We start from the raw sequence: 22,614 nt of genomic DNA, 5'->3' as shown, positions 1-22,614 counted from the left end.
GAGCTTGACAACGTGAGCAGCAAGGCATTCACTCATACAATTGGTTTTCCACAAGGGACCTCAACACAGCCAGGCAGTGACAGGCAGATAATAGTGCTAACTTTAGACTGCATAGTCTCTGAATGGTCCAATATGATAGGCTTGTTGAGTGTGACTGATGGCTTGGGTTAAATAATGGGGCTGGACACCCACCCCCTCCAAGCACACAAAGTGTCCTGACAACACTTCCCAATAACGAGACAATGGAGGCACAATCCATTCGAGGAAGTGTATTGCTCAGACAAAAGGAAATCTAGATGCAAAACAAATACAATCCAATTACCATTACAAATATTTAACAGTACACATGGATGCAATAGGGATGGGCCGCATTCCCTTATGGGAGGTAAATTAAAGCATGCAGGCCTGAGCACACATGCAGTTGGGTGAATGAATGCAGATGGATGCATCATTTTAAGGCAAGGCAAATCTGCCCTGGGACAGTTCTCCATTATAATGCAAAGCTAGAGACCACCAGTTTTCCCACATCTTCCTTCTGTCTAGGCTCCCTCCCCTCATCTCGCAGCACATCTTGGCTAATGCAGTACAAATAGATATCAGACAAAGGAAGGACATGACAAGGTGTAGTAATGAGCAGGGCAGGAAAGAAAGGAGGACGGACCATCAAGAATTGGGGAGGAAATGTCAAAGAGATGATGAATAGAGCAAAAGACAGAGAAACACTGGATGTGTCTTAATAGCTGAAGGTCATTAATTACATTTTGATTATATCCAAAACCTTCACTTTGGGCACTGTTGCTTTAGTTGCTCAGGTGGGCAGGTTACCATGACAACCGTACCCAGTGACCATCAATCACTGATCAGGGGCAAAAGGCGTGCTGTGCCCACACACTGCAGGATGATGTATTGCCAGGATTGATTTTGGATGAAGAGTAAAGGCAGCATAATATACGACTCCTGGATACTGCTTGGTATTACCAAAATGCCATCTTTATGTTAAAACAGATAGGTCATATAAATTTAAAGCACCGTGACCTCGCAGTTCAATCCCATGCACCCACGGGGAATGTATAGATTTATTTCTAGCCAGCAGCATTGATGGACTGCCACTGTTTTATGCTGAGGACGACTATTTTCAAAAGATACGGACCGATAGCATGGACATGGTTATAGATATCATGTATGTGACAGCTCAAGAACACACCATCTTTGGATGTTTTCTTAGGAAAATTACCAACACAGTTCTCGGAAAGCAAAGTGTGTTGGTAAGACCTTATACCACTTTAGCCTCGACTAGATACATCATGCTGTAATCGACATTCATCATCCTCAGTGAATAAAGTCTACAGTATATAGGGTACTATTGCAGCTTCTGTGGCCAGCAAAATGTCCTCTTATCAAGTGAAATATATTTCAATCACAGAATTAAATTTGTTTCAGTATACAAAAAATAGGGTTTGATGACTACATTATGTAGCGTGGGTTCACCAAAGAAAATGTAATCCCTATAAGAACCAGAAAATGTATTTAGATTTATTTTCATTATGAGCAGTCACGTTTATTCACAATGTGTCATATCATTCTGATATTTCATTCATTATGCATAATCACTGAGTGGTGAATTCACTTGTTGTGGAGCCCGGCATTATTGTCCATGGCCAAAAAATAACTGAGCGCATTGAATGTTGTTGTAGATCATGATCAAATATCGTGGATATTGCAAAACTGCTTCAAGTTAATGTAAAATAATAATAAAGTACAGACGAGGATGAGGGTCAACAGTAAAAACAATGAAAGGGTAAACCTTTCTCAGTATTTATCTTAGGCGCCACTAAGCAATCATTTAAAGTAGTATTAAAGACCTTGTTTGATTTCTTTTCAGCTGAGTGGATCCCCCTACAGGTGTGGAGTTTGAGAGCCTTTTATGAAATCTAAGAATTACTGTGGTTTTGTCTCTTGTTATGGGTCTCTCTTATTTTATTTTCTGTAATTACTTTCTTGAGTCAATCGCCTTTCTTCCATGATTTTCACTGTAGCTCTGTGAGCTTCAGCAGTGTTAATGTGTGGCACAGTGCCATAAAACAATACGCCCTTTTCCCATCAGGACAGATCTCCAAAGTTACTTTGGATTGTTTTTTGCTAAAAGCAGGGACAGGAATCCCCTACAGCAAGACGCCACATCCTGAAAAGTATAAAAATTTACTTTCAAATGAAACTGAACCTGATATTTCAATGTGAACAAAAGCCTTTTGTGTTGCTTTATTTTTGTTTTTGTAAGTTTAATGCCTTAAACCAGAGGTTTTCAACTGGTTTCGTCCCAGGGACCACCATTATAACCAAGAAGCAACTCAGGGACCACTGCTTTTGGGGATGTTTGTTTTATTTTGCACCTTGCTTTTAAATATGAGTATGGGCCTATATAGGCTATTTATTTGCATCAGTGTATATTTTTATTTGCACCTTTTGCTATAAAAAAAAAAAAAAAACAGTCAATGAAAAATGAACAATAGGAAGCCAAGAGGGCTTATAATATTACAAAGTTCACTCTCACTCATTTGACATAATCTGGATGGGTAAATTATTCACAAAAATGAATAGTAAATGGAAAATAAATTGAGTCTAAAGAATAAATATATATTTTTTAAATTATTGTTTTCCATTTACAATTTCACGGACCACCTGCAATACCGCCACGGACCACCAGAGGGCCGCGGACCACCGGTTGACAATCCCTGCCTTAAACCTTCACCACCTGGTTGCTGGGCTACTGGTGGTCATCTGGACCAATGATAACATACGGTCATGCTATCTAACATTTGTCAGTTGGGTCAATTGCTTAAACATACCTGTAAATCTGAGAATTTTTTTAATGTCCCCTTCCGTAATGGATACATAGGGATGTCCTTCAACAATAATCAAATCTTCGACTGGAGGTAGAAACCAAAACTAATTCAGCTGTGGTATCATGACATCAAGTCACTTAATATAAGATGCTTTTTGAAGCTTACACTAGCAAAATGGATGTTGCATGCATCGGCTCAAGATGCATTGCATAAACCTTCTAAAATGTACTTTTGACTCCTTCAATGACTTCCTGGAGTCCACACCATTGGTGAAGTTGTGAAAACCACATACACTGAGAACCACAAAAAAGTATGAGGAGCGATTTATCATCATTATACAAACTTGCTTGCTGTCGAGTCTCTGAACAGTTGACTTCTCTGTTTGGCATTCCTTCATTTGTTATCTGGATTTTGTAACAAGAAGTTGGCATTCTAAGCTCTGGCCAGAGTTTGCCAAGTCTGATGCAGACAATAACCTTCATTTACAAGCCATTTGGATCATGTCTAGGACATTTCAAGGCTGCAGAGCCTGTGCAAATGACTAATTCACATCCTGTAGCTTTTGAGACTGTGAACTGGCCAGAGAGTAGAAATTCCTAAGAATTACCAAACATGTAGTTCGTTTCTATCGGTTAACGAACGAGTCTGACGGCAAGACACTTTGTGGTTTTCAGAATGGACAACACATATGTTCAAAGGACAGTTGCAAACCACAAAAAGCTTTCTGACTGTGAGCCATTAAGTTACCAATGAAACACAATACACTCCACACCCTTCCGTGTGTGAAACAACGCCAAACCCGAGCTACTTTTCTAATTACCGGTGTCATTTTTCAGCACAGCCTGAACTAATTTGAATCCATGTTTAGAGGACATCTGTTCAGAAAATTTCTCCCATTTATTTTTGTATTTGACTTCTGCAGATCTCAATATCCTTCCATTTTGTATCCCCTCCTCCCCCCCAAACTATATTTGCATAATTTTCCAATAGACACTTCAGTCCCTGCCAGATTTGAGAATTGGTGGTGGAGAGGGAGGGGGTACATGAGGGTGGAGGATCACAAACCTACACACACACACACACACACACACACACACACACACACACACACACACAGTCAACAACGGCAATTTCAGCTCAGCTTCTGAATTGGGGGTGCAGCAAATTCCAGTGTCAATAACACAGATCCCAATGGTGCATGCATTTCAATATCATTATCTGATGCTGAGCCAAGTGCACAGAATATAATAAAATCTTAAACAGGAATTGCACAGCGTTGACGTAAATGCAATGCACATTCTCAATAACGACGTCGTATATATGTAGCGCTGCATACACTCAATACAGACTTGATTACATTGTTAATTCTGTCTCCATCTGGTCCTGCATGTCTGTGTTAGTGTTGCAGACCAGAAATTGCCATGTTGTGTCGCGGTGGCGTAATGACTGTTGTATGAGTGGCGAGAATACATTGTAAATGGTCTGGAAACGAGACGTACGACTGTGTCACGAGGAACCACTGCGGTCACTACCACAGGGAATTTCAATGGCTTCCACCTGGAATCCACTCTCGTGTCAATTAGACGCAGAGCAGAAGGGGAACGGCATCTAGAAAAAGAAAGATCCAGAGGTCTGAACAGAAGGCATGTGTTCTTATACTCCATCGTTGGACTCTAAATGTACAATTTTACACTTGCAAGTCAAGGAACGGAGTGGAGCACAAAAGCTAGGAGCTTTTTGTTAAAAAATGCTGTGTTATCAAAGGCCATTAAATACTGCATCACTTTTTGCTCAACAGGCTGTTTATTCATTTATTGTGGATAATAACTGAGTAAAAACAAGCTGAAAGCTCTTTAGACAATTTGCGAGTATAATTTACCAGAGCAGCAGCTGCATAATGGAAAAATTAAGTACAACAGCAGAAATAATCAGCTTTTTATTAATAAGTTATTTTTTCAAAGCTTTTCTTATGTCTGCAGACATTTTGACCAACATCCGGTAGATTTATCCCCTTTAACAAGGAGATAAAAAAAAATCATTCAAACCCTATATCTTTTGCGTTTCCTTTAAAGTCTGAGATGCTGAGACAAAATCAAGACAGCAGTTTACAGAGCAAAACTAGGACACGCATGTGTAACACATTTCTGCATGGTTTGGGGTGTTTTGATTTGTACTTTAAGAGTATAACTATCAAAGTCAACTGCATTGTCACAAGCTTAGCTGAGGTTAGAGTTTAACTTCATGTTAAACCCCTGTGTAATATTAGGAAAGTCACATGAACTCTTAATCCCTGTTGCACTGGTCTTAGCCGCCTGGCTTAACCTGCAGCCGAAGGCTAGTTGATGATTAAGCTAACCTTAATGGTTTTAGGTAATTTCTTTGACACAAGTAGGTGTGTTTCGCACCCTGCCAGTTTGGCTGAAGGTTGAGTAGGAGATCTTTTTCTGAAGCATGTACTGCTTTATTACCTGAAATTCTTTTTACACGCCAATGGCAAACAATTCATTAAATGCTTTCTAGTCAGAACAAAAAATGTTAATCACGTTGAATTGACGCCATAAAACTGACCAGGAGGGACTGTGCGTTTTCCCGTTTTGTACGCGAGGATTGAACAACTCACTTTCACATTTCACATTGCTCCTTTAACAAATATTTCCATCACAATACTACATTATTATTAAAAATATAGAAGTTCATTTTGTAAGCCAAAATCCTGCCTTCTCTTATTGATATATCCTTCCAAACATGTATATCTACGATTATGTTAAATTTCACAAGTATATTTGGAAGCACTATGCTATACGGTTACTCTTTTGAAAAAAATAACAAGGCGATAATCGAATTTTTGACCATGCAGGGGGAAATGATTCACTGCTCCGCTGACAACACTTGAAGGCCCTTTTACTGAGCCTTAACTGTTGACATTTCAGTCAAAACAAGTCCATTAGTGGGGCCTGTTTTGCCTGTTATTGTGTGAAATGTCCCGGACCAAGCACCGGTCGCTACTCAATGTGCAAATATCAATGTGGAAGTGTGAACTAAAAATCAATGCAGCAATTTATTGTGTTATTGACCCAGTGGCACCGAAACTGTAAGTGATCCAGGATGTCTGCCTAACTTATCGTTGTAATTGAATGTTATTCAAATTAAAGCAAGGAAATTCAGTAGATGAAATAGTATAAAAGGGAAGAACTTGATAGTGTAGAGTTCCATCATTAATGCATGTTTCTAAAACCCGCCTCCTATAAAGTTAATTTTAAACAAGAGTGGCCAGACCTGCCAATCACCATGTTGCTCTACATTCACCGCTTATTTTTATGCTGCTTTGACCTGGATGAGGGTGAATCAGTTTAAGTTAAAAGACTCACTCAAAATAGTCTTTAAATGTGGTGCATCTATACAAAGTGCTCAAGGATGACATTAAACACCTGAAGAATGTCGGGAAAGCTAAACCAAACACTTGAGCGACTCCAGACTTGTCCCTTTTGGTCAACAGCAGACCATTCCTCTGCTGAACCAGACCACCTTGTTCACCTGATGTTTGACTAGCATCCAAACATAGTTGACACAAAAGGGCAAGGGTCACGGTGGTGAATTGCTTTGTGCGCTCCTTTTTGTGTGTTGTCTAGCAGCTTTTAGAAAAGGCGGCTGGCTGAAAAGTAAGAGACCCTCTCTTGTCGAGACCTCGGTGACCTGGCTTTGGAGTGATCGATTAGCGAGCAAGAGCAAACTTGCAAATGCCTCCTGGTACACTCAAAGACTGGCTCTTCAACTCAAACATTAGGGGGAAGAATGCGAGCAATGCAACGCAGCTACTTGAAACTCAAAGAAATAAAAAGCTATAAAAGTTCTTAGTTGATTTTTCCCTCACTTGACAAGAGCCTATGAACCAATTCCATATCATTATCATCACTTTAAAACAGAAGCCTTCCACGCTGCCAGCCCTCTTTCCCCTCCTGTCTTCTTCGAGTTAAAGCTAATGTAAAAAGGTGCAGAGATGGCCATCTATAATTAAGCATCATCGTGTTTTCCCAGGCTATTGAGAAAAGGTGCCTGCTGCAAATCAAAGCGTGAAAGACTTGTATAGAGAGCTGTTGGCTGGCTGCTGCAAGGACCAAAGTCCTCACTCAGACGAGCACAGAATGGATTTTGATGAGACTCTGATTGGTCTGGGCAAACATCCTCATGGGGTATAGCTCTGGACAAAGAGAGGAACACTTTCCTCTAGCGTTGAGGCAAAACCTCTCATGTCCGACAGATCACAGCTGGTCTCAAGTTTCTCGGTTGTACCGCGAGGATTATACCAACCTTAGACCCAGGGTCTACTAAATTTCACAAAACCTTTGTATTCTCCGGTCTCCTCTAGATATACTTCCCCTTCCTCTGCACACAGCCACACAACTTGATACTTCTTTATATATTTAATATTTCGTTACTGTCCGTTGCGTAAACCCTCTCAAGTTAATCGAGTTCTTATGTAATAGACTTAACAGTGGGAACTTGCATGCTGTGCAGCTAACAAAAAATAAATAAATAAACAAATAAAAGCCATTTAAGATGTACTGGTTTAATTTCACTAGATGCTGACTAATTCTAATTAAGCCACTTTGTGTGAAGTACAAATCTGCAAACACAAGGGATTTAATGAAGTGATTTGGAAGCCTGCGAAAAGAACCACATCGACACGAATTTGATGCTATCGATGGTTTTTCTATTAGAGATGGATATTTAGCTCATCCATTCAGGCCGTACCTGCAGTATGCTGAAAGGGGGGGGGGGGGGCTCAGAAGTGTGCGTGTGTGCATTTGTGCCTTTATGCACGCAAAACACTACTTTCAGGGAGCCGCATGAACACACACACACACACCCACATACTGATAACCTTGCCCCGCGTCTCTTGGCTGAGCAGCAGGACGTGTTTGGGTTGGACTCCGCGGGCTATCTCTCTGAATCTAAACGCGGAGCGCTCCTGGGGTGAGACGGCCACATTACAGATCGTGGGGTAGTTAGCGAATGTCAAAGTACAGGAATGGACTGCAAACCATGGCTTTTACAATGCTGTGATTGGAGCTTCTACGCACGCACGCCCACACACACACACACAGCCACACACACACACAAACACTAGATGGATACAGGCTGCTACATTGAACAGTCTATTACATGAAAACCCTTTAGTCCAAGACTGGAAAATGCACAATATAGATTCAAATAAAGGGCTTGGATAAATGGACCTGCAGGGCATAACAAAAGCAGCGCAATGCATAATAATAGGGTTTGCAGCAAGCTCTTCTCTAGAAAATGTAATGCAGTGTGTTTGTTGGCGGCTTGAATGCAACAGAGGAGAAAGAGCAAGTGTACACAGTCTTTCTGCACAACAAATACTTCCACAGTCATTCCCTGAAACTTGCTCACGTCCCCCACTTTTGCCCTCTTCCCCATCCCTATAAAACAGACTTAAAGTGAATAAAATAATCTGAACCAGTGCCTCAGATCCAACCCCTACCTCTACTCTAGGGTAGTGTCATTTGTCCACCTACAGTATACCGCAGCAAACACAAGCCTGACTCCCTCTCTCTTTGCAGAACAGATAGGAACGGAGGACTCTGTAATTACTTTCGACTTTCCGGAGAGCAGCAACCAAATATGTGAAAATATTGTGGAGCCACTGAACACGGTCTCATTAATGAGAATACCCCCTGCTAATGTCGATGGTGGTACAACAGAGAGCTTTCAGCTCATGGACCTTTCCTAATCAATACTGAATGTGTCAATACAATCTTTAGGAGTGACCAATATTTACTTTGGCCAAAGATATTGCCTCGAAAGGTTCAAAAGAGATAATATCAAGTCAATTCTTTTAAACTTAGGACATACTTTTTCCCTTAATTACAAGGTTTGCAAGCACACTACATTCTGTCTTTGTCTCAGTGGGCCCTCCTTACATTGTGTTTCATTTTCAGGTCAGGATTTTTTAGAGTTATTACTCAAAAAATCATGTGTGAGGTGTGTACCTGATACCCCAACTGCCTATAACATCAACTGTTACCTTATTACTATATGCACAAGTATTTCCTGGGTGAAATTTAAAAACTAAAGCATGTCTTCTTTAATCTGGACCAATCAGAAGATCTAGCAGATAGCCAAGAATGTTTGGCACAAACAGAGTCCACACATGCAGTTTTCTTTGGCTCACGTTTGGGTCTTAACGGACAGCTTTTACTCGGGATGAATTTAGCAACCTTAACCCAGCCACATATCGATTTCTGCATTTTCTTTACATTTTGCCATTTGGAACTGCCTTAAAACATTAATTTTGTTCTTCATTTCATACTTAACATCTCACAGATATCAGACGTTAGCATGCTAACACACGCACGCACGCACGCACGCACGCACGCACGCACGCACGCACGCACGCACGCACGCACGCACGCACGCACACACACACACACACACGGTCAGCAGGTTCTGTTAATTTCAGCATTTATCTCAAAGGCTGAAATGTTAAATTGCAACCTGGCTGTTAAGAACTCATATATTAAGTGTTATTTAACCCAATGGGACGGCCTGGCATTTCACAAGAATCTGCCTTGCATATTTTTTTGTGAAATGCCAGGCCACGATCTCTGTCTAGCTTCCCATCTGCTTTAAACTCTTAATGTCAAAACGTTTTAACCACAACCAAATCATTCTGACAACAACACCAGTATTAAAGTGCTTCTTTTTGTATCACCGATGAGTCCCTTTGATCTGAAACTCCCTCACAGAACAATATTGACTCCATTTCTGGGGAATCCTGTCAGCCACCTCTAGTGAGGTGCCAAAAGCTCAGCTGCAGGGGATTTTCAACCCTTCCATCCTTTCTCTTTTCATTCTCCTCATTTCATTTTTGTATCAATCCAACAGGAATGTTATTCAACCTGCACAACAGGCCTTCGCCCATGTGTGTGTGTGTGTGTGTGTGTGTGTGTGTGTGTGTGTGTGTGTGTGTGTGTGTGTGTGTGTGTGTGGGTGGGGGTACCTTTAAAGCGAACTCTGAAACTCTATCTTGCCCGGTACCCCTTTCAAAATTCCCCCTCAGAATCCCAAACCCCCATTTCGCAGTTAAACTGGGCAAAGATGTCTTTTGCTTTTAAGCCATAAGTGCAAGCGAATCTATTTCCATGCCAAAGTCTTTCTTTTGACTTGGACATGGAGCAAAGAGGGGTCTCTGGGACTCTCCAGGAGTCTGGCACAAAATTCCTTGACCAGTTGGTTTCAACGCAGGGGGAAGTCTGGAGAAGGGGGGAGGTTTCTGTTCTGACACCCGTCCAATACACACAGCTGATGCCTCAGCCTGGCAAGTCTAATAACATCATCTGTGCAAGACATTTCTGGTGGATTTCATATTTATTACCCAATATGCCCGGCCAGAAAGATGGGAAAATAACAACTACAGCCAGAAGTACATTGCTCATGTGGAGATTTTCTGGGTGTGTATAGCTGGCAAAACTTGGCAAAAATAAAAACTTCCGCACAGCTAGCATAATTATGGTTGTATGATTAAGAGATTAACTTAAAACTCCCAGGAGAGAGGCTGCCTTTGCATGGGTTAAATCTGATGGATGAAAAAAAAATTGCTAAAATGGGGGGGGTCTTTAAAGTAGTTCCACAAAAAGGCTATTGACTCTTTTTGATATGTTTTTAAACTGAAGAAAACAGGTCTACAGTCATCATTTTTGGTTTTTAAACTCCTGAAAAACTCATGGTATGACCAACATTGGTTCAAATCCTGCTGCTAAAACCTGGAATGAAAATGCATCCTAAGAAATCTGGTCACATGTGGACATTGCTGATTAAATGTGTAATCACTCAATGAGCATTTCAAGGTGGTATGGGACACATGTCCATATTGTCATTATAATTTGAACATGAAAGCCGTCTGAGACAGATTTACTTACTAAATTAAACTAAACTGATTTCTTATTTGATTTTGCATGTGAATGAGTAAAATTTCTTCTTTGCATGTGTGGCAAATCTTTGATTTGAGATGGTCTGTCAAACCGATTCACATCAGGAAAATTATATTTCATGAAATGGGACTGGTACCTCTTCCATTCCCCCTGAACCCAACCAATTGCAACGGGATGTATACCACAAGTTACACCTTGGTATTTCCAGCTGCAGGCCTTAGGGATTCAAATTAAAGAATGTGGAGAATACAAAAAAACTGCAGTGAATGATTATTTGCAAATTGAGCGGGATCACTCAAGGCCCATTTAGGTACGCATTTTAATGGCAGGTGTAAACACAAGCGCTAAGTCTATCCATTTCTGATCGAATCTTTCAGGATTCATGCTAGTGCAAGGTCTGAACTGGGCCTTCAATGAGACTTCAAGTTGTATCTGTGTAAAAATCTTTCATATCTACATCTCATGCAGTGTTAAGATAACCATGAGCTCATACACATTACACAACTTTTTTTTTTGCCATAAATGCTATCTCTATACTAAAATTACACAGGAATAACCAAATCCAACTAATCCTGAATTCATAGTTGATTGATTAACATTTAATATATATTTAAAATATTTCCAGAAAACCCTGCAAAGGATATATAAATTGGATGGATGGATTTCCAGAAAATAAGACTCTTTAAAATGATGATGTATGTAAGACTTGAACTTCAGAAAAGCCTGGTACCAACCTGGTAAGCAATAAAAGTAATAATAAACTACCGTTCGTTTAAAAAAAATTGTGCATCACACCTAATTATTTAGAGGATACAAAAAAAAGAAAAAATCAAAAATTCTCAAAAACAACCACACACTGAAAATGAAATTTTAAAAACATACTGAAAGGTTTACTTAAGTAATCTGACTCATCAGTTTCAGTTCAATGAACAAGAACGATCATATTTCCTTTACTCTGAGGATGTAAATATCACAATAAGAAAAAAAAGATTAGGAGGTGCTTACCAGGTGTTATAATAAGGTAAATATAACCAAAGATTAACAGCACATTTTACACTGTGTCATAATTATAATGAAAAAGAAACCAAAATGCAAAAGCCATGTGTGGAAAACAAAGTACGCCCTTACTGCTTCAATGGCTTTTAAGAGGGTAAGCAGCAACTCGTACTTCTAATCAAGTGCACTTGTTTAACTGGTCATCAGCAAGTGTGAGCATCTCTATAAAAGAGAAGTTTTAACAGTTTGCTGGTCCAGAGCATTTGGGTGTATGTTGATACAACACAAAGAAGGACAAACAAAAGTGATTTCGGAGGAGCCAGTGTTCCTGTCCATTAATCTGGGAAGACTTATACGGCCATTTTCAAACAATCCGAAGTCCAGCATTCTCTGGGGAAAAAGAGTTTTACAAATTGAAAATATTCTCAAGAGCTGCATGCATTGTCAGGAAAGAAAGTGGCAGAATGTCAAACCCAGTGTCATTTTAGGGGAGAGCAATAAGGACCAAAATTCATATCCCCGTATTTTTAAACCGAATACCTACATGCAATACAAATGTCTTTATTATACTAGTGAAGTTAAATTGTGAATTCTAACTTGGTGCCATACATATCATGTAACAGGCTCTCGTTTGCTCAAATGGCTCTATTATATGTGACAAAGACATTGAGTAGAGATGCAGAGCGGCACGTGTAATGTTAACCTTTTAATCAGTAAAATACTAGGAATTTAAAAATGTCAACTCTTGAGGGTTATTGGAGAAAATTAAAGGACCTTTTTCATATTTTGTAGATTTTATTTTGTAAAAATCATTGTATGTACTTGTACTGAAGGTACCAAATATGTTCACTTTTCCTGTAAAGGGTTAAGGGGATGGTAGGAGCAGCTCCAACATTTCTATGGACTTGGTAACAAGAGGAAGGTAAATGGCCCTATTGAGAGCAAGATTATGAGTACGGATAAATATCACAATATATTCCAATTAACATATGATGTATATTGATGTCTTATAATACCAAAATATCTCCCCTCCCTATGTCAGATCTACCTTTAGAAATTGTCAAAATAAAATACAAAAAAACTCCATTTAGACCCTACAGGCCTCATATAGCATGCTGAATTATCCTTTAAACTACAGAATAAGTCTTAGAAAATGACTCTAGTATGGCTCGCTTTGGAGAGCCACCAGAAGAAAACCTATTTTTCTCTCAAAAGAGGCGGAATTTTCTTTTTCACATAACTGTACATGTAACTGCAGTTCATCTGGTTCAGTTCTGATGGCACCACATGCGGTGCTATCAGAAATATTGGCACCACTCAGTAAGCAATAGTTCCCCAGAACATCCTCTACAGAAGCTATTATTGGTAACCTTGATATGAATTATTTATAGTGTGAACAAGTATCACTGTAATTATATGTTAAAATGCTTCCAGCCCCACGGTGCTAACTTCAGGCTGATTTGAAACAATTGGGATAGGTAGTTTGAGTCCACATCACAGATTGCACGCTAAATAAAAATTAACCAGGGGGCCAGGGTAAAATTAGACATCAATGTTGAAAGAAAAGCTAAAAAAAAAAGCAAAAGGGCAACACAAATCAATCCCAGTAATTCTGAAGTGAAAAAGCAGGCTGTATCAGAGTATGCTAGGGTGTTGTTACGACTTCTCTAAAAAGTGTTTCCAGGACTGAAACCCTTCAGAAACCTTGAATTTCAACAGCTCCGTTTTTCACAAATCTGACTTTCATTGTTCCGACAAATCACAGAAACTGAGTCTCAGAAAAGATTGATGATGGCAACATCTACTGCTTTTCTGTGTTTTCTTTTGTCTGAAGTGCATGAACAAAAATCCCAAGAGCGTGAATTGCAATCATTTCTGCTCCAATCACTGCTGCCCTATCTACATATGAGCAGTGTCGACTGTGACCTCGCACGCACCGCCCAGAGCCGAACCCAGCATCAGCCCAAACACATTTCCTGCATGTGTACATTCCCACAGTTAATGCAATTTCATGATATCAATAGTTCCATAAATTGGATACTGAGAATGGGGTGCAGTGATAATTAAATGTCTTTGGAATAACAAAATAACAAAGCAGGAGTAACATGGCAAAACATTTGAATGGTGAGCAACATTACAAAGCCCGACTCAGGCAACCACAGCACACGAGACATGTTGACAACTTTCTCAACTGACAATCTGTCAAAATCAGGATCCGTCAACACGATGGAAAGAACACATGGTGAATGGATTGACATGGGGAAACGTCCTCTGTTCGGTTGAACTCCTTAAATCTTTATCCAGACTGAAGCACAGCCTCAAAGATCAGTGCTTATATATATATGTGGGATCCATGCTCAGCACAAATGGCATCTTTAACTTAATACATTTTGAGTGATTTCCTCTAAATTTAATAAGAAAAAAAATCTGTCTTTAAATTTCAAAACCAATTGTGCGGCAGGTGTATGTGTACAACTCCAAAGACATGGCACTTTCAAATTTGTGCGTGCTACATTAAAGGGGACCTATTATGAAACACACGTTTTCTCTTGCTTTAACATATATAAAGTGGTCTCCCCTCAGCCTGCCAACTCAGAGAAGGAGGAAAGCAACCAAATTCTGCAGTGTCTGTACAGCTGCCCGGATGAGCCATCCAATGTGATGTGACTTCTACTAGCCGTTCAGATTCTGCTCCCGTCGTCACGTAACAAAAATGCAATTTACATCGGTTGGCCTCCGATGCGTGAAACCACGCCCACAACTAACTCCGCCGGCCGGAGCTTCCGCCATTTTTTCGTAGCGGTGTATCACGTCATTCAGGCAGCCAATCAGCACAGAGCCTCATTATCATAGCCCCGTCCACTCAGAATCCCGCATAGATAATGAGGTTAGAGACTGGGAAGATAAAGACATGGTTTAGAGGCTGAATTTCTAATTTATTTAGCAAAAACAATCAAAAGCTTGTTTTTAAGACATTCAAGGGCTGTTTAAAATAGGTATTAGATGCCATAATAGGTCCCCTTTAAGCTTGGTAACTTAATGTAAAATTCAAATGTAGAAATCTGTTAGACAAACTGCAATTCAATTCTGTTAAAGAATGTTGTCCAAAAACTATTCCTGCAAGCACTTGCTTTACCGTTTCCCCCGTCTGCCTACCCTGCAGCCTGGCTGTGAGCTGTGCTTACAATCAAAATACACACATTGTCACCAGTTCATTTGTAAAAAATGTATAATCTATTTCTGTCAGATATAGAACCTGAAATAACTGAAATAATAAGTAGTAAAGGAGAAGCAAACTGTCTGATATACTAATCAATGATAAATAATCATATTTATACCAATATAGCAAAAACCCCTTCCCATTTTGCCTTTTAATATATTACCATAGTCTTTTGGGCTATTTAATTTATTTATTCATTTTTTGGTTAAAAAAACTAAACTAAATAAAAAATAAAAATCCCCCAGCCCTCGGGGAAGCTGCCAGTTGTCAAGCAGTCAGCTAAAAATCAATCAATCAATCTTGTCTATTTTCTGTCCGTGACTCGCTGCTGTCAGTTCCAGAGATTATAAGTGAGATGTTACAGCAGGCAGCGTGTTTTTGAAAATAAACATTTTTTACCCGATGAGAAAACAGTTTAGAATCTGCTTCAAAGACCAACTTTATAGTTCTGGCTTTGAAAGTCAACACAATTTTGAACTTTTTCACTCTGGATTTTTATGAAAGCATGAATTGTGTAAACTCACTAATAATTTAACATTTTTGACATCAATGGGTCTTCTGGTATGCTGCTTCAGGGCAGTACTAGATATTTGGGCTCCTGTAAAACTGGGCTCCTTCAAAAAGCTGCATACAGCTTCAATTGTGCGGCGCTTCTGATCCTAGATATCAATCGATGTCAAGTTTACACCCTTGTTCTGGAAGTGTACAGTTCAGAAGCTAGAGCAGACTCACATTCTCTTATGCCCAGCTTAAAGCTGGGCAGACACTGTGCGATATTTTAAATCGTTTGATTCAGCCCCATCTCAAACTGCACGACTAGATCGCTGAGTTCAAAAGTTTGCAGCCCACGATTTATGGTCTCACACTGTACGTCCCGATGCTCGGATGCGACCCGTCTGCTCACACTATACGTTCATAATCCTCACGCAACGTCAAAAAGAAGTGGAAGAGGAGGAACCCGGAAGTGGGAGACACCAAAGATGCTCAGGAAAAACAAACGCTGGCAATTTGTGCCATTCTGTGTGGCGATAAATGGAAAAAGATTAGACAACGTCGTGATTGGACAAGGAATTGGCTGGGCAGACGTGGGAAATACAGTCTTTTTAAAACATAATTTGTAATGTGAATTTGCAACACTTTAAACTACAAATAATAGTTTTTGACGTGACATCAGAGATTGTGCATGCTCTCTGTGAAAGGATGATCCAATCGGGTCGCAGCTGCTTCAACTGTGCGATTCCTTCACGAGGAGCGACGAGGATTTCAAACACGTTTGATTTTCTTGCGAGCACACGATTCGTGATCGGGAGCTCATTGTGAGGTGTTAATCTCTTGTTGTTACCCCACGTATTCTGCACGAGGCACGACCAACGATTGGGTCGAAATCCGGCCCGATCCAAAAAATAGTCGCACGACTGGAAAATCGGCTCAAAACAAGCCGATAATCGCCCAGTGTCTGCCCGGCTTTAGCAATGCAACCAGCAAGTAAGGGTGCATCAGGTCTGACAATTTATAAAACATAATTAATGTATACATGATGAATGCATATAATACTTATTTTTTTATTGAAAGGCTCATCTCAAAGCAAACTTAAGCAACCTGATCACTCAAACAAAAATCTGGTTAGTGCAAAAATCGCATTATGCAAAATCAGTCAATCCCTTAACTGGATTATAGTAGCTGGGTTTTCTCATTATTATAATGACTCGAGTGGCAAGAGAAAGCTGCCTGCAACCAGGTTACTTCAGAGCATGTGTAAGCATTTCAGAACAGAACAGCAGGCGGATGTAGCAACGGAAACTAAAGGAAAGGTATGAAAACCATCAGGCTGAACATGTTTTCCCTTACTTCCCTTCTTCAGAGCCACATTTTCTCTTTTTAAAAGTTTAAAAATGTTATGTTACTCCCACACGGCTATAATTATCACACAAAAGGCGCACTTGGCAAAGTACAAGTATGTCTTCATTCACATGGCACCACACCGACAGCATGACCTGCACAGAAAAACACCACGGCACTGTCATGCAGCCAAAGTCTGAAGCTTGGCTCATGGCGAATGCTAAACCGAGTGCGAGAGGCATGAATGTACATCTGTGCTCATATGGAGCTCCTGCATAACAAGTGCTAAGTGCATTCATCAACCTCAGGCATACATATTGACTAATGATGTCTTAACTCTGAGCTGGAGTTGCAAATGATATTTTCCAGAAAGGAAAAAAAAAAAATAATGTGTCATATTTGAGCGATTGAAAATGAAATTATTTAGAGCCTGCAGACTTTTCACTGTGCCTCCTTTCCACATCCACCCAGCCATTTATTCATTATTGTTTTCTAATAGGGCAGCATGTTCTGGGTCACATTTTCAAACAGTTAGGGAATAAATTAGATCATTTACGTGAATAAGCTGAAACGAGCCAGAGTGCTTCGGCGGGGCGGGGTTTAGCTCTTTAAATATTAATATAATGCCTTGTCTGCTGTATGACACTTACCCTTCTGCTGCATAAAATATGAATACAACAGACCTTGTTCAAGTATGAGAAGAGAAGCGCTTAAGACAACCGTAGTTTGAGGGACTTCGAGTGCCGTACGGTAAACCGGATGGACAAGAGGGAATAACTCCAAAGCTCATGGGAAATTTATCCACAAGCCATTGCCTTCGGCTTTCAAGGCATCAGCAAAGGTTACAAACACTGGCTCATCTCTCCGGAGCAAACTTGGAACCGCTTATCTTCTACCGAATGTGACTGCAAAATAAAGTCGGGCACTCGGCACCCTCCATCACTGTCTCCACCCAAGACCGCATTCACTGCGTTTAGTGGTCGTCCATAGCATCATGATATATAGTGAAAAAAAAAGCAATTGTTCCAAAACCCCAGAGAAAAGATTCTCTGTGCTGTTTCATCTGTATGTTTGATACATCTCAAGAAATCTACAACAGTGCCGGTATCCCTTTAATACCCCTTTTATACCAAGCTGGTTCCAGGGCTGGTGCTGGTGCAGGTGCTAGAGCCGGTTCGAGGTTGGTTCTAGTAAGAACCGGTTGAGAACCGTTTGCTTTTACACAAGCTGGTGCTGGCCAGCAGCTGGCCAGAGAGCCACGTCATCACGTTAGTGTATACGTCTGTGTACGTCACCATTTCCCGGTACAACTAGCGCCAAATTCAGTCACCACGACAAAGATGGAGAAATTAAATTTGAGTTAAGCTACAATTTGTATTAATTAAATGACACACTGGATCTTCAGTTAGACCGGAAAAAAAGCAGGATATTAATTATGATCACATACTTCGCTAAGAAATGCATACTTTTACTTTGGAAAGATGATTCCCCTCCAACTTTCAATTTTTTTTGGCATCAAATTTCAGTTTTTTTTACAATTTTTTTACCATAAAAAGATATTAAAAAAAAAAAAAGAAAGAAGTCACCTACCGTATTGGCCCGAATATAAGACGGTGTTTTTTGCATTGAAATAAGACTGAAAAAGTGGGGGTCGTCTTACATTCGGGGTCTAGACGTTATACCCATTCACAACGCTAGATGGCGCCAGATATCTTTAAAGCAAATGCTGAACTTAACTCCCCAGGACAAAGCCAAAAAAAATAGCGGTAAGAAAGAAAAGAGAAGAAAATAACAGAAGAGATAACAGAAAATGAGAAACGTAGCGACAATCTGGAGAAAAGTGGGTCGAAGAAGTTATGATGCAAACTTCAAGATCATAATTTGAATGAGGCAAAATAACATGCTTTTTGCTCAAATATATTGTTATAATCATTTGTTTCAGATGTACTGTAATTATTTTCTGTAAAAAAATTGAATTTGGTGTTAAAAAAAAGTCTTTTTTCAAATTTGAGTCTTGAAAAAGAGGGGGTCGTCTTATAATCAGGGTCGTCTTATATTCGGGTCAATACGGTAATATTGTTATTTACATGTGGCAAATGGCGCTCTTCCATGTTTACTCTGCTTTGGTTGTTCAGTAACACCGCCCCCAGCCCCGCCCCCAGCCCTTGACGTAAGCACGTAGCCCCCAACGTGGTTCTTTCCTCTAGACCAGCAAAGAGTTGGTTCTTGTCTAGCACCAGTTTTGAGAGCCAGGAGCCGGTGCTTAGGCTGTGTAAAACCAAAGAACTGGTGCTAAGTCTGGTTCTAGCCCAGAACGAGCCCTGGAACCAGCTTGGTGTAAAAGGGGTGTAAGTTATGTGCAATGCAGAGCACATCTTAGTGGCATAAAACCTGAGCACATAAGTTGGTGGCCGTGGGAGGGTAATCACCAAAATATGAGCAAAACATCCACATTGACAAAACTTCGAGCAGGAAGGTCATCAGACCTGAAACGCTGCTGCCAGAGGAGGCCGCACTTCCAGTGGGTTTCTATGGGAAAACCACTCATAGCTCTTTGCCAAGGATACGTCTTTGTTATGGGTTGTTAATATGGATGTATTCATCGTCAAGTTATGACAGTCAGACAGCTCTTCTGTTATGTGTCCACGTGGAATCCTAAAATCTTGGCAAAAACCTTGCCTTTGGTGCTGTTTGCTATGAGGTGTCTTCCAACCAAGTAAAGCTCATCGATCAGTTTTTATTTAGGATTAAAAAAAAGAGAAAAGAAAAACCGTTCTTGGTCAAGAGAGCTGTTAGAAGACTAGTAGTTTTGAAAGTTTTCTGCCTCGTTTTCACCATCAATTTTGATATTCTGAGAACTTGTAGTGGGAAAAAAAAAAAAAAAATGTTTAATTCAATTTTGTTCTCCCTTAGTAAAACTTTTTGAAGGTCAAGGAAGAAACACTTGTGTCAAACGACCTCAGAAGGTTAGTTGTGCTGCAACTTCCTTCCAAAGCGCTCCTCTTTTATCATCTCTGCAGTGGTTTCCATACAAATAACACACTCTGCTGGGTTATTGATTGGCTGCACGGACGCTAACAGCAGGTTTAAATAGAGACACTAAGTCTGCATGTAGAGAAAGGTAGTATAAACTGATGACTTTGGCCTGCTTGGAGACGTGGGCCGCTTAAATGCGTCCTCAGAGCTGAGCGTGGCAATCACATCAGATCAGGAATCTCACGCGTCGTCAGATGGAAGTCTGTTTGTTCTTTTACCGCAACGGCAAAGTCTAAAAATCTGTCCAATATTGTAAAAATAAATTATTCTTCCAGGATGTGGCTGTAAGCTAAAAACAGCTTACGCAGTGATTGTCTTTTATAAAAACAACCAAAAATCTTGACAATAAATTTTTTTTAAAAGAGAGAAAAGTCGGCATAATCACATTAAATGTTCTTGCAATTTTGTACAACGCATACAAGAACTGAGAAGCTTACCATCCTATATTCACACTTCACCAGAGACCAAAAGAACAAGCCAGGGAGCCAAGAGGCTTATTATTCAAGCTTGCTATTTACGTCCAGAATTCAGGATAATGCCTCCTGTCCACTAAATATAGCCTATTTAGAAATTAAAAGACAAATGCCAAATTTCCATCTTCATACCATCGAAACAAAAAGACCCGCCACAAAGATCCAGCATCCTCCTTTTGTTCTGGCAAAAGAGGGGAATTTGAAAGACCAGCACTATATTGCTGAAATCTAAACCATTGGACAGTGCAATGGAAAAAAAGAAATGTTTACAGCGAGCTTTACTGTGGAAGTGAATGGAAAGTAGGACATATGTACATGAGGGGAAGAGGTTCCCAATGGTTTGAATGTATCTGCATTGTCACCCACTACAATAAAATATACTCAAGCATTTTCTCTTGAGATAGGTAACATGTCTTGTGATTTTGTCCTCCGAGGATCTTTTCCTGTGAGCAGACTGCTCAAAATAACTCCAGAGACTTCAGGTGAGAGCCCCCGGGGACATATCCGGAGGAATGGTGTTCTGTTATCATACTCAGCTTATCTCCAAATACTTCATCTGAGAAGCCTACTTTTGCAGGGGGGAAGAAAAAGTGCCTTTAAAAGTATTCTCCTTCTACTTTTTCCCCCAGTGGGAGAGGGCGTAGCGCACCCAGGGGAGAAAAAAGCTAAATAAATATATTGGAGTCGGACATGGCAACCTCAATATGCCTTTTCCAAAGTCGGGTCCGGTTCAGAGTTTAGGTAAAGATGTGAATAAAGTTCCCCCTCTTCCATGCGGCCATTTTATGTCCGGGCTCAAGCGCATCTATTTAGTTAAAAGCACAAGAAAAGGCCGGGGCCATTTTTCAAAAACTGATGACGGCCTTGCATAAATTATGCAAACTTTTGTCCTTGTGCCAAGCAGTGCATCTACTGAATAATAATTACCAAAGGGACTTGGGGATACGAGCATGTAGAATATGAAACGCATGCCGATTTCCCCTCCGCCTCCTGTGCCATAATATAGGAAAAGAATAAGGTAAGGGGGGAAGGAGAAGCCAAACATGACAACTCACATAACCTCCGTCTTTTGATATCTCTATTTCTTTTTTTTCTCCATCTGAATTTTCCACTTCTTCTGAAGGACTGGCACCAATTAAACCTTTAGCCTGGAATGCAAATTATCAGTGAGATTATTGCCATATGATAGATCTGTGTTCTCAGTTGCCATCAATAATGCTGCTTGATAAGGCTAAATGAAGCTGTTCAATGTTGGAAGACAGAGTCACGCAGCGATGGACCACGCCATGAGCAGACTTCTGAACATCTGGCCTTAGCAAACACTGGCCCGGATATTTGACTCTTTTTAAAAAGGAATGCAAAGAAACTGTTGATCAAATAAGTGAACTTATTGTCTATAGATTGTTGTAATGCTGATGCACTGCTGATGCACAGCCTTCTTTAGGAGGAGCAAGTGAGGACACATTAGAGTTAGCTAAATCACACTCCTGGCATGAACAAAGCAGCAGAAGGATAGCTGTTGGTGATGTGATATGCAAATGCAATTACCTTATTTGCTAATCTGCATGTTGTCTCCCTTTGGCAAGATAGAGGTGTCCAATTTCTAGTGAATCTGATCCCTCGCTTTTGTACCTGAAAGTAGAGAGCAGTGAGCTGTGGCTTCACTAATGACACAGCTTCCTTTACTCTCTACTTTGCTGATTTTATCGACCATTTGGAACTCAAAAGTTTGTTTTTTTTGTACTTATGTAAACATCAAGGTCAATTAAGTAACGGGATATTTCTGAATATACCATTTGCATAATTAGAAAAACTTATTAGGACTTTCTTTCACAAATGAAGTCATCACTTACTTTTTCCAGGTACACTGAAAGGTATATGTCCAATTTTTTGGTGTAGTATTATTAGTTGGGTCCACCAGTATTTGGACACGGACACATTTCATGTAGCTTAGCTATTAAACACATCATGTTCAAGTCCTTGGAAAAGATTAAAGCTTGAACTCCCCGAGTTAACTTGAAGGTATTTACGGATTAGATGTTCACAACTAAAAGAGCTGTAATAGACAGAAAAACTTTCTTCAAGTGTTTAGATATAAAAAAAAAGCCCAGTTTTCTGAAAATGTTAGGACCATTTACAGATGACACGACTGACACCACGTTGACATTTGTGTGCTAAACACGACACGAGCAGCTAATGAGCGTTGCATCGAGACTGTAAAACGTAGGTAACAGTTCAGCTGGCTTTCAACA

The 22,614-nt window shown here is 40.1% G+C and overlaps 1 protein-coding gene across 16 annotated transcripts in view; it reads right to left on the bottom strand.

Annotated features, from left to right (window-relative positions):
* LOC133420771 (adhesion G protein-coupled receptor L3-like) overlaps positions 1 to 22,614 on the bottom strand; it is a 303,952-nt gene that overhangs the window by 232,283 nt on the left and 49,055 nt on the right. The window contains exon 1 of one of the 16 annotated variants that reach the window (XM_061710578.1): positions 21,911 to 21,962. The exons of the other annotated variants lie outside the window; for them this stretch is intronic. The gene's annotated coding sequence lies outside the window, so the exon portion shown is untranslated. Of the gene's footprint in view, positions 1 to 21,910; positions 21,963 to 22,614 lie in introns of those variants that run through there. 16 annotated transcript variants of the gene reach the window in all.

The sequence above is a fragment of the Cololabis saira genome, chromosome 20 (genome assembly GCF_033807715.1).
Source record: "Cololabis saira isolate AMF1-May2022 chromosome 20, fColSai1.1, whole genome shotgun sequence".
Taxonomy (NCBI): Eukaryota; Metazoa; Chordata; class Actinopteri; order Beloniformes; family Belonidae; genus Cololabis; species Cololabis saira.
The sequence above is the reverse complement of the archived record's forward strand: the minus strand, read 5'-3'. Positions and strand labels throughout refer to the sequence as shown.